The sequence below is a fragment of the Pistacia vera genome, unplaced genomic scaffold (genome assembly GCF_008641045.1).
Source record: "Pistacia vera cultivar Batoury unplaced genomic scaffold, PisVer_v2 Contig213, whole genome shotgun sequence".
In the NCBI taxonomy this organism is placed as follows: Eukaryota; Viridiplantae; Streptophyta; class Magnoliopsida; order Sapindales; family Anacardiaceae; genus Pistacia; species Pistacia vera.
The window spans coordinates 908,442-923,040 of NW_022196017.1; the positions used below are offsets into that span (position 1 = coordinate 908,442).

General features: G+C 33.5%; 1 pseudogene; it reads left to right on the forward strand.

The window, feature by feature from the left end:
* Positions 1 to 1,165: 1,165 nt before the first annotated feature.
* Positions 1,166 to 9,273, forward strand: LOC116129705 (annotated as a pseudogene).
* Positions 9,274 to 14,599: the final 5,326 nt, after the last annotated feature.

The window sequence follows — 14,599 nt, forward strand, 5'->3', positions numbered from 1 at the left end:
TTATATTATTTGTCAACTAAACATGATAATGTAGGTAATATACGATAACATAACCTTAGTAATGGGGAAAACCTCCACCAACCCCTTTATATTATTCTTCAAAATACAATATCTTAATTAGTATACAAATCTTTGGGGTTTGCTGTAATTAGAGCTGGGCATTTGGGACTGGACCCAAAAGCCCAGCTCCAAAACCCGGTCCTATGACCGGTCCTTGAGAGGATCGGACCTAGGAGCCTGGTCCCAAAACGGGACTAGGCCCCAAGCCGGCCTAGGCCCAAATTTTTTGTATTTTTTCAATATAGTCCCCTGCCAAATTACATAAACCCCCTGTTATTTTAAAATAATATAAATTACGAGCGCTAAAATGAAATTTTACAAAATTAAAAAAAAAAAAAATCTTCCAGGTTTAAAAAATTTATAAATTATAAAATTTAACCCTAAAAAATACTAAAACCCCCTATAAAATTTTGTTTTGCCCCCAAAATATAAAAAAAAATTGAGGAGGAAAATAAAATTATCTAAGCCCCATGGGACCGGTCCTGGGCCCATAGGACAGTCCCGACCAGGCCTAGGGCCTGTCCGGGTCCTAGTTTTTCTCATGGGCCTGGACCGGTCCTAGGCCCATTAGTGACTGGTCCCATTTGGACCAGTCCCAAACGCCCAAGCCTGGGCCTGCAAGGGATCGTCCTGCCCACCTCTAGCTGTAATCATACGAAATATTAAATCCTTAAGAAAGATTTTGATTTGAAAAAAATAAATTAGCTTGTTTGGTACATTATTTGAAATATGATATTTGAAAAGATATTCTGAAAAGCTATTCTGAATAGGATACAATGGATTAAATCAAATAGGAAAGATTTTGAGAATGTGTTTGGTATATTTTTTAAAAACATTTTTTGAAAACATTAGATTATTTAACCCCTACATTTGTTAATTTAGCTAACACCCCCCACAATAAAAGTTTATAAATTAACAAAAATACTCCTACTCACCCATCGATTGTTGGCAGCTAGCCACTACCACCAGACAATGGCTAACAATCGCTGGAATGACACATACTGACTGGATCTAATCAGTCATGCGCCGATCTGGCATTTTTTAACCAAATCCGTTGTGTATCTGGTCGAAATGGCCAAATCCAGCTAGAATTTGGTCGTTGTCAATGGCCAAATCCATGGTGGATATGGTTGGAAACAGACAGTTGGCGCATGATCGCCAAACGGATCGTGCGTCATTCCAAGAGGTTAGTTAGTTTGTATAGCCCCCAATTGTTTGCTAAATTAATTAACAACCCCTTCTTTTCCTAATTATTATTATTGATTAAGTATGAGAGTATTCGGAGAAAGATTAGGGTTACTTTTTTTATTAACTTGCTATTGATGTTTGATTATGTTTGTTAGTTGGGAAATGATTAATTGATTATATTTTGTGATTAGTAATTAGTTAAGAATTAATGCTTATTTAAAAAAAAAAAATTGCTGCATTTGTATTTTTTTTTTAATAAGAATTATTTATAATAGAGGAACAATTAAGTAAATATTCATTAACCCATCATATTATAAATTTTAACGGTACACTAGCGATTCACTAGTAGTAAAATCTTATATTATTTTTTAAATTTTAGGGTGCTTTTATTATTTCATTAACATTAGAGACCGTTTGGATCGAGGGTATATAAAATATGAGGGTAATCTTCGTTTATTTTGCAAGATTCCGGTGTTTGGTTTACAAATAATAAATATTACGGCAATCTTTTATGTAATAGTGTTTACTGTTGGTAATATGAGGGTAATCTTATTATCTTGTTATGGGGTTTATTAAAACATTACCGAGTAATGATTTTGCTACCCATTTTACCCTTAATTAAAACCATTTCGGACACAATTGCTCTTAAATGTCAACCAAAAACAATTACCCTCAAATGTCAACCAAATAACACTTACCCAACTCCTCTACATGAGAAATTTGCTAAAACATGACAGCTATTCGCAAGTGTATGAAATCGTGCAAGTAGTAAAGCTTGGATAAACGAGTGTCGAACCCCAAAGAACTACTTACCAAGTATCAAACTAATCTATTTCATTACTATTTGATAAAGCAAATTTTAAAAATATTTAATGAAAAATAAAACAAACTAAAATAAACAAGAGCAGAATTTTATTAATACTCTGTAATAAAAAAATCAATATGAGTAAACCTGGGCATAGATTTCACACCAACTAATCCTATACATTAACAATTATTGTTAACCTAATTAAATTATTCTAAAGGCCAAACTCCCTAAAATTTCACTAACTTTCTCTCGAACATTAGCGAATTAACCCTTAAGCAATAACTCAAAATATTCTAAAGTGGATTTAGAAGCTAAGAGATCATTAAGTTCTATGAAATTTACCAGAGCCTCACAGATCGCGATAACTTTCTTTGGCTTTCACTCAATCTATGGTTGTATTACCTTAGACTAATCAGGTTTCATCTATCGTCTCGCCAACCCATAAAATCATCAATCATCTCTCGGGCCCTTAAGAATTGAAAGCATTACACACAATAATAAAACTTAGAATTGATTCTCAATTAAAATTAACCACAATAAAATCAATACATATTCATAAATTGGGCTACACTTTAGCCCTAGAAAAGAATTTAGTTCATAATTGCAGTAATAAAAACAACCATTGTATTAACAATAAGATTTCAGAAAGAAAATAGAAAAACTTCTCTAATTGGCAACGAGACTGCAAGAATTTCGATCTCCAAAATAGTAGCCACTCTTTCTCCTCCTCTAATCCCTAAAAACTAATTAAAGAGCCTTATTTACAGTGCTAGGGTTTGGAGGTTAATTAGGAAAAAAAATTAAATGTCTTAAACCATTTAGATTCGGACTAGGAAAATAAATAACCCACAGGCCCGCAATCCATCGTTGCGGCGACAAAAACGTCTTGCGGTGATCGTTCTTTCTGTCCCACAAGTCTGGAATCTTCACAAATTAACACATTTTTTCATAATCAATTGAATCACTAATAAAATATGTATTTCAAGCTCTTATCAAAACACCCTAGTCATAAAAAAGTTTAAAAGTTAACAAAATACCCTTAATCACCCAAGACCATCGCCGACCGTGACTCACCACCGCCGACCGCGGCTTCAGTCACCATAATGGTTGATAATTGGCGAGATTTCGCTAGTGTGTCATGTAAGGCATTTTCGTCATGGATCACAAATCCATGACAGAAAAACGACCAGATCTATGGCCGTTTCATGGCCAAAGATCTGGCCGTGTAATGGCACGCCAAATATCTAGCCTTTTTACGACCACAACTAGATTGTGCCATTTCACAACCACTTCTTTGCCATGAAACGGCCATAGATCTGGTCATTTTTTGGTCATGGATGTGTGATCCATGACCATTTCCGGCTTTGCCTGCGCACGGCCAGTTGTATACTACCAGTCATCACCATTCCGTCGACGACGGCCGATAGTGATGGTTGGTTGTCGGTAGTGGCTTGGGGTGGGTGGGGATGATTTTGTTATAATTAAAGTTTTATATGACTGGGGTGTTTTAGTAAAATTACAAATGTAGGGGGTTAAAAAATAATAATAAAAATATTATTATATTAATATTAAAAAGGAGGACAACTTAGTAATCTATATAACATACTCACCTATTTATCCTCCCAACCAAATATATTATTCACTAATTTATTGGAATCAATCAAGCACTTTTTCTAAATATTCTTAATAATCTTTAAGGTGATATTTCTTTCTGTTAATATAATATACCCCTATAATAAATATTATTGATTCAAACGCTCCAAGGTTGTGAGAACCCCCCTTTCAGTTTGAATGACGGGTGGAGGATTAAAGATCCAATTGTATTTAATCATCGTGAATATTTTAGAAGGTAAGAAGATTAAAGGTTAAGGAATAGAAAATAAAAGACGAGTTTAATGCAGTTACATAAATAATAAGTGTTACACAGTCTAAATAATATGATAATACTACAGTGATCTATCAATCATACTATAGTATAAGATGGGTTTAAATTAATGCTACCCTTTCAATTAAATTGATTCATATTATTAAGTTAAATAATTATTTAAACCATAATGAAGGTGGTTTAATGCTACCCAATGTAATTAATGCTTTATATTGACCCGAGGAAACATTGATCATGAAAAATTGTCTAATTACTGCAATAAAATTTAAAAATAACAAAGGAAATAGAAGTCACGTGCAGTAGCAGACAGTAGCATATGGTCTGATGGTCATACTCATGGGTTCATGGCTTTCCAGTGGGCAATAAAAAAGTAAATGAATAGGAATGCGAATATCCAAGCAAGATGTTAACGGGCGTTGGGAAGTTAACGGATACACAAATTACGACGTCATGTCACTGTCAAAATGAACTGCGCAATGGCCAATACTGCAACTCTCTCTTGTCTCTCATCACTTCTCCTGCAAAAAGGTACCACCACACACACTTCCAGATTCCGACATAACACTTTTATTTGGGATTATTACATAAAACCTAAATCTTGCTTATTTTCAATATAAATTAATTAAATAGCTTCTCAAATTCATTTAATAAAATAAGTGAATATATATTCAATTCATAAGTTTTGACATTATTATTTTTGGTTTATTATCAGCTGTATATAATTTTGGATTTATTTTTTTCGTCCCAAAAAGTTACTAAGTCTCAAACATCCCAACAATTAGCATTGAAAGCAGTAAATATTTTCTTGAAGTTAAAAAATCAAAAGCATTCTAAACACATTAAAAAAAAAACATATATCACCTTTTTTTAATTCTTTCAAAAAATAATTGGGATGCTTGAAACTCATTTATGTCTGGAGAGCACATAAATGCGCTACACCAATAACTGAAAAAAGAAATATTATAAAAAAAAATAAAACCCACATTGTCAGTAGATTTTATTTGTCATATTATTTCAAATTTTACGTCCTTAATTTAAAAAAAAAACTTACAATAAAATTTTTGAGTTTTTAAATATATTTTATTTTATTTTTTATATTTTTTGGTAAGCTTCTAAAGGAAGTATTATTATTATTATTATTTTAAAAAAATAAAATTATGTACACTAATCAATGTGACTAATCTAAGTATAATATAAAAAATTTAAATTTTCTGTAAAAAATTGAAATTTTTAATGTTAACACTTAAATTAATACAAATGGGTTAATATACATTGATTACTTTTTTTACAAATTAAAATTGATGAGTTTAGACAATGTAATGACTCATCTAGTCACCTTTAAGTGGCTTTTACCTTACATGGCTTTTACTTCTGTCTCTCTGAGCAACTAAAGTGTGACTGAGTTAGTAAACTGTGTTCCTTTTTTGATAAGATTCTTGAAGTCACCGCTTACTCCACCATCTCACCGTCCTTAACTTCTTCATTATCTCATTATTTCTCTTCCTTTTCCCCTTCCATTTTCATTTTTTAAATTATTCATTTTGATTTGGATTTGAACTTACATGCATCTCTACTTACTTTTAACAACTCTCAAGTGCTTCTTTAGATATTCCCAGTTTTATTTTCAAGAATCTATTCTGGGTTTTTGATTCACCATCTTTTAGTAAGCCTCAGCTCTTAGCTATAGCTTGTTCAATCATTTCTGCAGAATCTTAAACTATTTACTTTTTCACCTCTTTCTGTAGTATAAATTTTTTTTTAGCTACTCCAGTGTCCAAACATGGGTTTGATTCCTTTTTGGTTCTACTAATATTTCTAGATCAGCTCTCTTAACTTCTTTACTTCCATCTTTATCTCTCCTATCTTCATAACTGGATTCGGGTATTTTTGTTTTCTGGGTTTTCTGTCTTGGTTGCTTATAAAAGTCCCATTTGGGAATAAGCTTGGACCGGTTTTGTTATGATATGAGGTGCTTTTCAGTTTCTGTAACTTTTGGTTTGGTTTTATTGTGTTCATTGGTTTGTGGGTGAGTGGTATTGGTGCTAATTGGCACACAACTAAGCCATCCTCTTCCCCAGAGACTGTGGTGAATCTATTGAGGGATAATGGGATTCAAAAATTGAAGCTTTTTGATGCTGATTATGGAACATTAAGGCTCTGGGTGGCTCTAATATTGAGGTCATGGTTGGTATCCCAAATGATATGCTTTCATCTGGCTGGCAGCATGAGGCTGCTGAGAAATGGGTTTCCACCAATGTCTCCAAACATATCTCTTCTAATATGTTAATATCAGGTCTGCTTCCCTTGCTCTGCATTTATTGTTTATTTCAATTCAACTAAAAGAATCAACTTTACTTTTCTGGTTAATTGAAAAGTGAACTAGATATAATCTGTTGATTGTAGTTGTTTAGTTGAGTCCTAGATGTTATAAATCTTTCTATTTCGGGTTTGGTTAACTTCACTTAAGTCTCATTGAAATTGTCTTGTATATATTGCGGAAAACATTTGTGTATATTTGGTGATTTGTCAGCTGGGTGTTCATATTTGTTTTATCCCGACTGTTGTGTGTGTTGCAACCTGACTAAGAGAAATCATGTATTCAAGTTTAATTTTAATAGTCTTGGTGCAATTAAATGCTTTATTGCCTTATGAAACATTTTCCAATCAACAAAAATGCTTTACCAACATTTGCCTATTATATTTGGAGTTATTGACAAAGTTGTAAGGATGTATATATGGATTGCTCTATATTTTTATATGGATCGCTTTATGTATTGTGTTATATTATTTGGTATTTGATGCCCCAGACTAAATTTTTTGCAGTGAAACAAATACAGAAATATCGCCACAATATCAAACAAATAGTCACACACTAAACAGAATTAATATCTGAAAAAAATAAAGACACAATGATCTACGTGGTCCCCAAGCCAAGCTACATCCACTTCTTCTTATAGACAATGTACAACATATGAACCTCTCTTGTTTACTTCTTTCCCTCACTAAGAAAGATCTCCCAAATTCTCTCACCAAATAGAATAACCACTTTTCTCCCCAGAGTACAGTGAACTAGCAGATTTATATTACTGCACCGTAAAATATTTATTAGTAATAATGTTCGGATATTACCATTACTGTAAATCTCACTTGTAACCAGAACAACTGAACTGTTCAACGTATCATTAGAGACAAACTTGGCTTTTTGGTTCCGAGCCACATTAGCTTGCCCATATGCAAGCCATGGTGGTTCTGTAAAACATAAACTATAATTTGAAACTACCAGCTTTGATCTTGATTTATGTTTCATTGGTTATAATTTGCTTTAGTGCCTTGTCTATGCTAGCCTTCTGTAACTGGGAAATTGTTTCTTGGAATCATTTGATTTTAAATAATTTTTATTGCTTTCATTTTAGGTGTTTGAGCGTCATAAGAGTTTTCCTAGTCTGAAGTTAAGTTGCATAGCGTACAAAATGTAATTATTTATTGACCTGACAAGAGCTTGTGTATATATATTATTGACCTGACAGGAAACTGTGTAATAGCCAGAGAATCGGCTAACTGACTAATACCAAACTAAAAAGAAAGAGAGTTTTGGCTTGTGTTTATTGCTGCTGTTGACTTCTTATACTATGTAACTTTTACATGCTATTCAGCTTTTTTTTTGCTAGTATTCTATTTCTACCATTCCCATACCGGTTGAATATCAATTTCTCTTAGAGGAAAGATCTGCTTGTTTTTCATAGACTCTTAAAAATCCCTAAAACCCCCATGGATTCTTTCCAAATAAATATTTGCTTGAAATGGGTTGTTCTTTTGCTCATAAAATACTAGCTAGTGAAGTTCTGTGAGTTTACATTGAGGTTTCAGGAGTTCCTGCAGTAGCAATGTGTACAAAACACCTTGCATGAATGATGTTTAACTTGGACTTTGACAGCAATTTTCTGTTGCATGCTTCAATCCTGGCTGCCTTTTACTTATTCACTTTCTATAGGCCATGATGTAGGCATATATTAATGTTCAATAATGTATATTCTTATGCTTGGACATATGTAAGTTTGATAAAATCTCTGAGGTTATCACACCTTATGAATGTGCAGATATGTTGCCGTTGGGAATGAACCTTTCTTGCAAACATACAAGGGAAGCTTCCTCAAAACGACCTTCCCCGCTCTTCAGAATGTTCAATCTGCCCTGATAAAGGCTGGGCTTAGCATCAGTAAAGTTCACTTGCCCCCTTATGCTGATGTCTATGAGGCCCCGTCTGGCTATCCATCTGAAGGTGACTTCCGAATGATATCCATGATCTCATGCTTGCCATTGTCAAGTTTTTGAGCGATAATGGTGCGCCGTTTACTGTCAACATCTATCCATTCATAAGCCTTTACACTGATGCCAACTTCCCAGTTGAGTATGCCTTCTTTGATGGCAACGCACACCTGTAAATGATGGGACAAACTATTACAATATGTTTGATGCAAATCATGACACTCTTGTGCATGCTCTACAGAAGAATGGGTATGGGAACCTGCCTATCATAATTGGAGAGATTGGGTGGCCAACTGATGGAGATCAAATCTAATATGGATGTAGCTCGACGGTTCAACCAAGGTTTTATGTCCCATATTACAGGTGGGAAAGGAACCCCAATGAGACCTGGGCCAATTGATGCCTATTTGTTTAGCTTGATTGATGAGGATGCCAAGAGTGTTGTTCCAGGGAATTTCGAACGTCACTGGGTATATTTACTTTTGATGGGAGAGCTAAATACCAGCTGAACCTTGGCCACCACAATTCAGGTGTTTTAATTCCAGCAAGAAGTGTGCACTACTTAGAGAAAAATGGTGTGTGATGAAGCCTTCAGCCAGACTCGATGATCCAATGGCACCAAGCGTGAGCTATGCCTGTGGACTTGCTGACTGCACTCACTTGGTTATGGGACATCTTGTGGCAATCTGGATGCTCGGGGAAATATTTCATACGCTTTTAATAGTTACATCAGACACATAATCACTTGAAGCTGCCTGTAAATTCCCGAACCTATCAATGGTCACTAAAACAGATCCGTCGGTTGGAAGTTGCACATTTCAGATAATGATTCAGCCATATTATGGAGGTGCAGGAAGGAGAGAGCCAATAGGTTTGGTTGTGGGCTTTATTCTCTTGGCACTACAATTCTGTGAGTTTTGAAGCTTCTGATTCATCAAGTATCATTTTTCCGTGACTACTACTTGCATTTGCTTTGTAGCAGAAGCATTGTGATCTATAGGGGCTCAAGCATTGTCTTTAATTTGCAGTTGACAAGGCAAATGCTGAAACTAATTATGCTGTTTGAAGATTAATTGCTTTCAAGTAGTGTTTTTTTTTTTTTTTTTTTGGAAATGTGTAATTTGTGAATACGTTAATAGAGGCCTAACCAGTTAGGATTGAATGGTTTCCTGGCAGCTGCACTGAAGTTATTTCGTATGCTTTTATCTTTGTTGTTGATTTGTATAGATGAGAGGCAGAAAAAAACCCAGTTGCTAATTGTTTGTAACAAAATTAAGATTACCAAGTTATCTTAAAATACCTAATAAAAGTGTGTTATTCAAATTACCACCTATATAACATACAGGATGCATTGGGATCGAGGTAATATATATAAGATAATAGGGGTAATCTTTGTTTATTTTGAAAGATTTCATTGTTTGGTTTGCAAGTAATAAAATATTCCAGGTATCTTTTATTGCAAATAGTGTTTACTATTGGTAATATAAGGGGGAATTAGATACCCTCCCCATGGGCTATTATTAAAAGATTACTATATAATCTTATTTTTGTACCTATTTTCCCCTTAATTAAATACCATTTCAAACACAATTGCCCTCAAATGTCTACCAAATAACAATTACACAGCCCCCCTACATTTGAGAAATTAGCTAAAACACCCCAACCACAACAAAGTTTAAAAATTAACAAAATATCCTCAGCCATACAACCGTCAGCCGCCGGCAGCAGTCACCGTAATGGGGCATGACTGTGGGATCTAGCCGGTTGTTCACCGTTAAGGCTATTTTCGGCCACGGATTTGTGATCCATGGCCGGAAACATCCAGATCTGGTCTTTTCTATGGTCTTGAAACGGTCATGGATCACAGAAATGGTTTTGCCGACTCACGGCCGACCATATATAGCCAGTCGTGTGCCATTCCATCAACTGCCGACGGCAGCTGGCAATGGTGGCTGGCTACCGACAATGGCTTGAAGTGGGTGGGGGTATTTTGCTACAAATTAAAGTTTTATATAGTTTTGGTGTTTTTGCAAAATTTCAAATATAAGGGGTTAAAACAAACGATTCAAAAAAAAGTAAAAAATAATAATAAAGAATAATATTATATTAATATTTAAAAATAAGGGTAATTTAGTAATTTATATAACATATCCACCTATTTATCCTCCTAACCAAACATATTATTTACCAATTTATTCGAACCAACCAAACATATTTCCTAAACATTCTCAGTAATCTTCAAGATGATATATTTTTCTCTTAATATAACATTTCCCTATTATAAAACATTATATGATCAAAACACCCTCACAGTAATAACTATTGGCATTGGAGGATTATAATGATATTTTATTATTTGATAATCAGATATAATAATATCAGTAATATAAGATGACATTACTAAAGTAGTAAGGGATTACCCAACCAAACACATCCTTGTTGTATTAAAGATTTTGTTCAGTTTTTGTTTGATTTGATACTAATTTTTTAATGGATGTTTAATTTGGTTAATTCTTTAATAATGGGAGATTTATTATTTGTGTTTATGAAATATGGCTATTATTTTAATAATCATTACTAAGGATAAAAGTGGCATTTCAATGGTCGAAATCTGTCAGATTACGATTTCTATGACCGATTTGACACTAGCGAAAGGTGGATCATTGATAGTTTCTGAAACCAAGGTACTAATTGTATTCACCAAACTTAGGGTGGGAGAATTTGTTTCGGCCTTGAAATTATTGTAACTAATTTGATTATGAAATAGAATATTGTTGAATTTGTTTTAATTTTTTTTCTACTATTCAAATATTGTTTTTCATTCAACATTGCAGGTAATTTTGACATTATTAACACTTATGTAATCTTAGAAAAGAATTTATCTTTCTTTTAAACTTGTTTAACCCGATTATAGATTTTTATTAATCTTTTATTGAAAAGTAATATTAGGTTTACAACGTAATTATTTATCAATTACGAGTTATTAATTGCGACCTATCAATTAGGGGTTATAATATTAGTTTGTGAATCTAACATATTCCAATTGAAATATTATTCAACTAGGCAGAACATGGATTGGACTAGCCCAAGCTACCTACGTTTTTGAATTTTTTTTTTCAAATGTTTACGAATACCCCTTTAAGGTAATTGTCTACTTCATAATATTTGGTAATGTTTTAGGTTTCTTGTATGGTCTAGGTTGATTTTTATTTGTTCTGAGATATAAATAATGGTGATTTTCTTATATTTGAAAATGAAGTTTTTGATTCATTTGATTGATGATTAATTATTGAATGAGTTTAAATAACTTTGATAATAAAATGGTGAAAATTAGTTTAGATTGAATTAATTGTTTAAAGTTTCTATTAATTGGTTTATGTAGATTCATTTTTTTTTATTTAGATAAGAAAATTTGATTTTCTTATATTTTACTACTGTAGTTATAATGTCAAACAAATAATCACTCAAATCGACCAAAACAATGTTGAGTATGACTTCAATAATATTTTGTGTATTTACATTATAGTTTTCTATTACTTTATTTCGTCTTTTTAACAAATTTTTTTTTAATCAAAATATGAGATGGGTATTTTCATTACTGGCCTCTTACATAAAATTTCTTGGTATTGTCAGCCTCTTGAAAAAAAATTTGGTTCAGCCTAGAAAAATTCCTATTACTCCCTGTATTCAACCTTGGAGAATTTTCCTACAATCAAATCGTCTCTTTGTTAGTGTAGGGCCTAACGTAGTCGACCAAATTTGTAATATTTTACTTGTAGTCCTGAAAATCATATTATTCATTTTGTTCCCCAAAATGGGTTCAAATGTAATTTCCATTATATACATGTTCACTATTTGGGCCCATAACACATAAGCATTTTGTACCTGTCCGCATAACTTTTGCAGACAGATACTGATGTTGGAGGCATTCTTTTTTGTTGTTTTTTCTTTGGGCATTTGTTCCGAATTGTGTAACTAGATGTTTTTTTGGAAGTATTATTTTGTAAAAATTACTATGTTTGAGAATATTTTGTTAGGTTGAAATAAATTTGGTATATTTATTTATGTTTATAATACTAACAACCCCTCTCACTAAACTTACGTGAGAGTTTGTGATTGACTTGGTTAGGTGGACTCATGTGAACTGACGAATTGTGAGCTGATGCGTGACGTTTAAGCTGATACGTGGTGTTTGTGAGAAAGTTTGTGGAAGTGTTTGTGAATGTAGTGTTACTCTTATATGTTTGGTTGGGAGGAATAAATTGATGGATATGTTATAGATATTACTAAATTCCCATATATTTAATATTATTACTATTATTTAGATTATTATTTAACCTCTACATTTGAGAATTTAGCTAAAACCCACTTATAATAAAGTTTAAAAATAACAAAAGACCGTAGCCCCACCCAGCCACTGCCGATCTCCCACCACAGCTAACCGTCTACAACCGTGGCTGGAACTGTGCACGACCGTCAGATCTGGTCGACCAAATGATCGTGGATCTAGTCGAAACATCCAGATTAGTTTTGGTCGAAAATGGCCAATCCATGGCCGTTAATGGCCAGATCGACTAACGACCGACATGTGGTCTGACAGTCGGCCATGGTGGTGGTGGCCAATTCGGTCACCAATCTTGGGTAATTTTTTTTTTATGTCAAGGTATTTATGTCCTAAATTTTTTTTCCATAAGATAAAATAGTCCATTAATTTTTCGTAAATTGTTTTCAAATAAAAACATTATTGTCCAAAAATTTTAATAGTTATGGTAAAATTGTAACAAAATTAAGATTAATAATAATCTTAATACCTAAGAAAATATGGTATTTAGATTACTACCTAATAACTAACAGTAATTATTATTGGGTTTGGAAGATTATCAGAGTCTTATATTATTTGTCAACTAAACTGATAATGTAGGTAATATACTACATAACCTTGTAATGGGGAAACCTCCACCAACCCCTTTATATATTCTTCAAATACAATATTATTAGATGACAATCTTTGGGGTTTGCTGTAATTAGAGCGGGGCATTTGGGTGGACCCAAAAGCCCAGCTCCAAAACCCGTCCTATGACCGTCCTTGAGAGGATCAACCTAGGAGCCTGGTCCCAAACGGGACTAGGCCTCCAAGGCCCGGCCTAGGCCCAATTTTTTTTGTATTTTTTCAATATAGTCCCCTGCCAATTACATAAAACCCCCTGTTAATTTTAAAATAATATAAATTACGAGCGCTAAAATGAAATTTTACAAAATTAAAAAAAAAAAAATCTTCCAGGTTTAAAAAATTTATAAAATTTATAATTTACCCCTAAAAAATACTAAAAACCCCCTATAAATTTTGTTTTGCCCCCAAAATATAAAAAAAATTGAGGAGGAAAATAAATATCTAGCCCCATGGACCGGTCCGGCCCATAGGATCAGTCACCACCAGGCCTGGCCTGGTCCGGTCCTATTTTTTCTCATGGGCCTGGGACCGGTCCTAGGCCCATTAGTGACTGGTCCCATTGGGACCAGTCCCAAACGGGCCCAAGCTGGGCCTGCAAGGGATCGGTCCCTGCCCCCCCTAGCTGTAATCATACGAAATATTAAATCCTTGAAGAAATGATTTTGAATTTGAAAAAAAAATAACTTGTTTGGTACATTATTTGAAATATGATATTTGAAAAGATATTCTGAAAAGCTATTCTGAATAGGATACAATAGGATTAATCAAATAGGATAAGATTTTGAGAATGTGTTTGTTATATTTTTTAAAAACATTTTTTGAAAACATTTATTATTTTAACCCCCTACTTTGTTAATTTAGCTAAACACCCTCCACAATAAAGTTTATAAATTAACAAAAAATCCTCCTACTCACCCAATCGATTGTTGGCAGCTAGCCACTACCACCAGACAATGGCTGACAATCGCTGGAATGACACATGACTGACTGGATCTAATCAGTCATGCGCCGATCTGGCATTTTTTAACCAAATCCGTTGTGTATCGGGTCAGAAATGGCCAAATCCAGCTAAATTTGGTCGTTGTCAATGGCCAAATCCATGGTGGATATGGTTGGAAACAGACAGATTGGCGCATGATCGGCCAAACGGATCGTGCGTCATTCCAAGAAGTTAGTAGTTGTAGCCCCCAATTGTTTGCTAAATTAATTAACAACCCTCTTTTCCTATTTATTATTGATTAGTATGAGAGTATTCGAGAGAGAAAGATGGTTACTTTTTTTTATAACTGTCTATTGAGTTTGATTATGTTGTTTAGTGGGGAAATGATATTGATTATTAATTTTGTGATTAGTAATTAGTTAAGAATTAATGCTTATTTAAAAAAAAAAAAATGCTGCATTTATTTTTTTTTATAAGATGTATTTATATAGGAGGAACAAT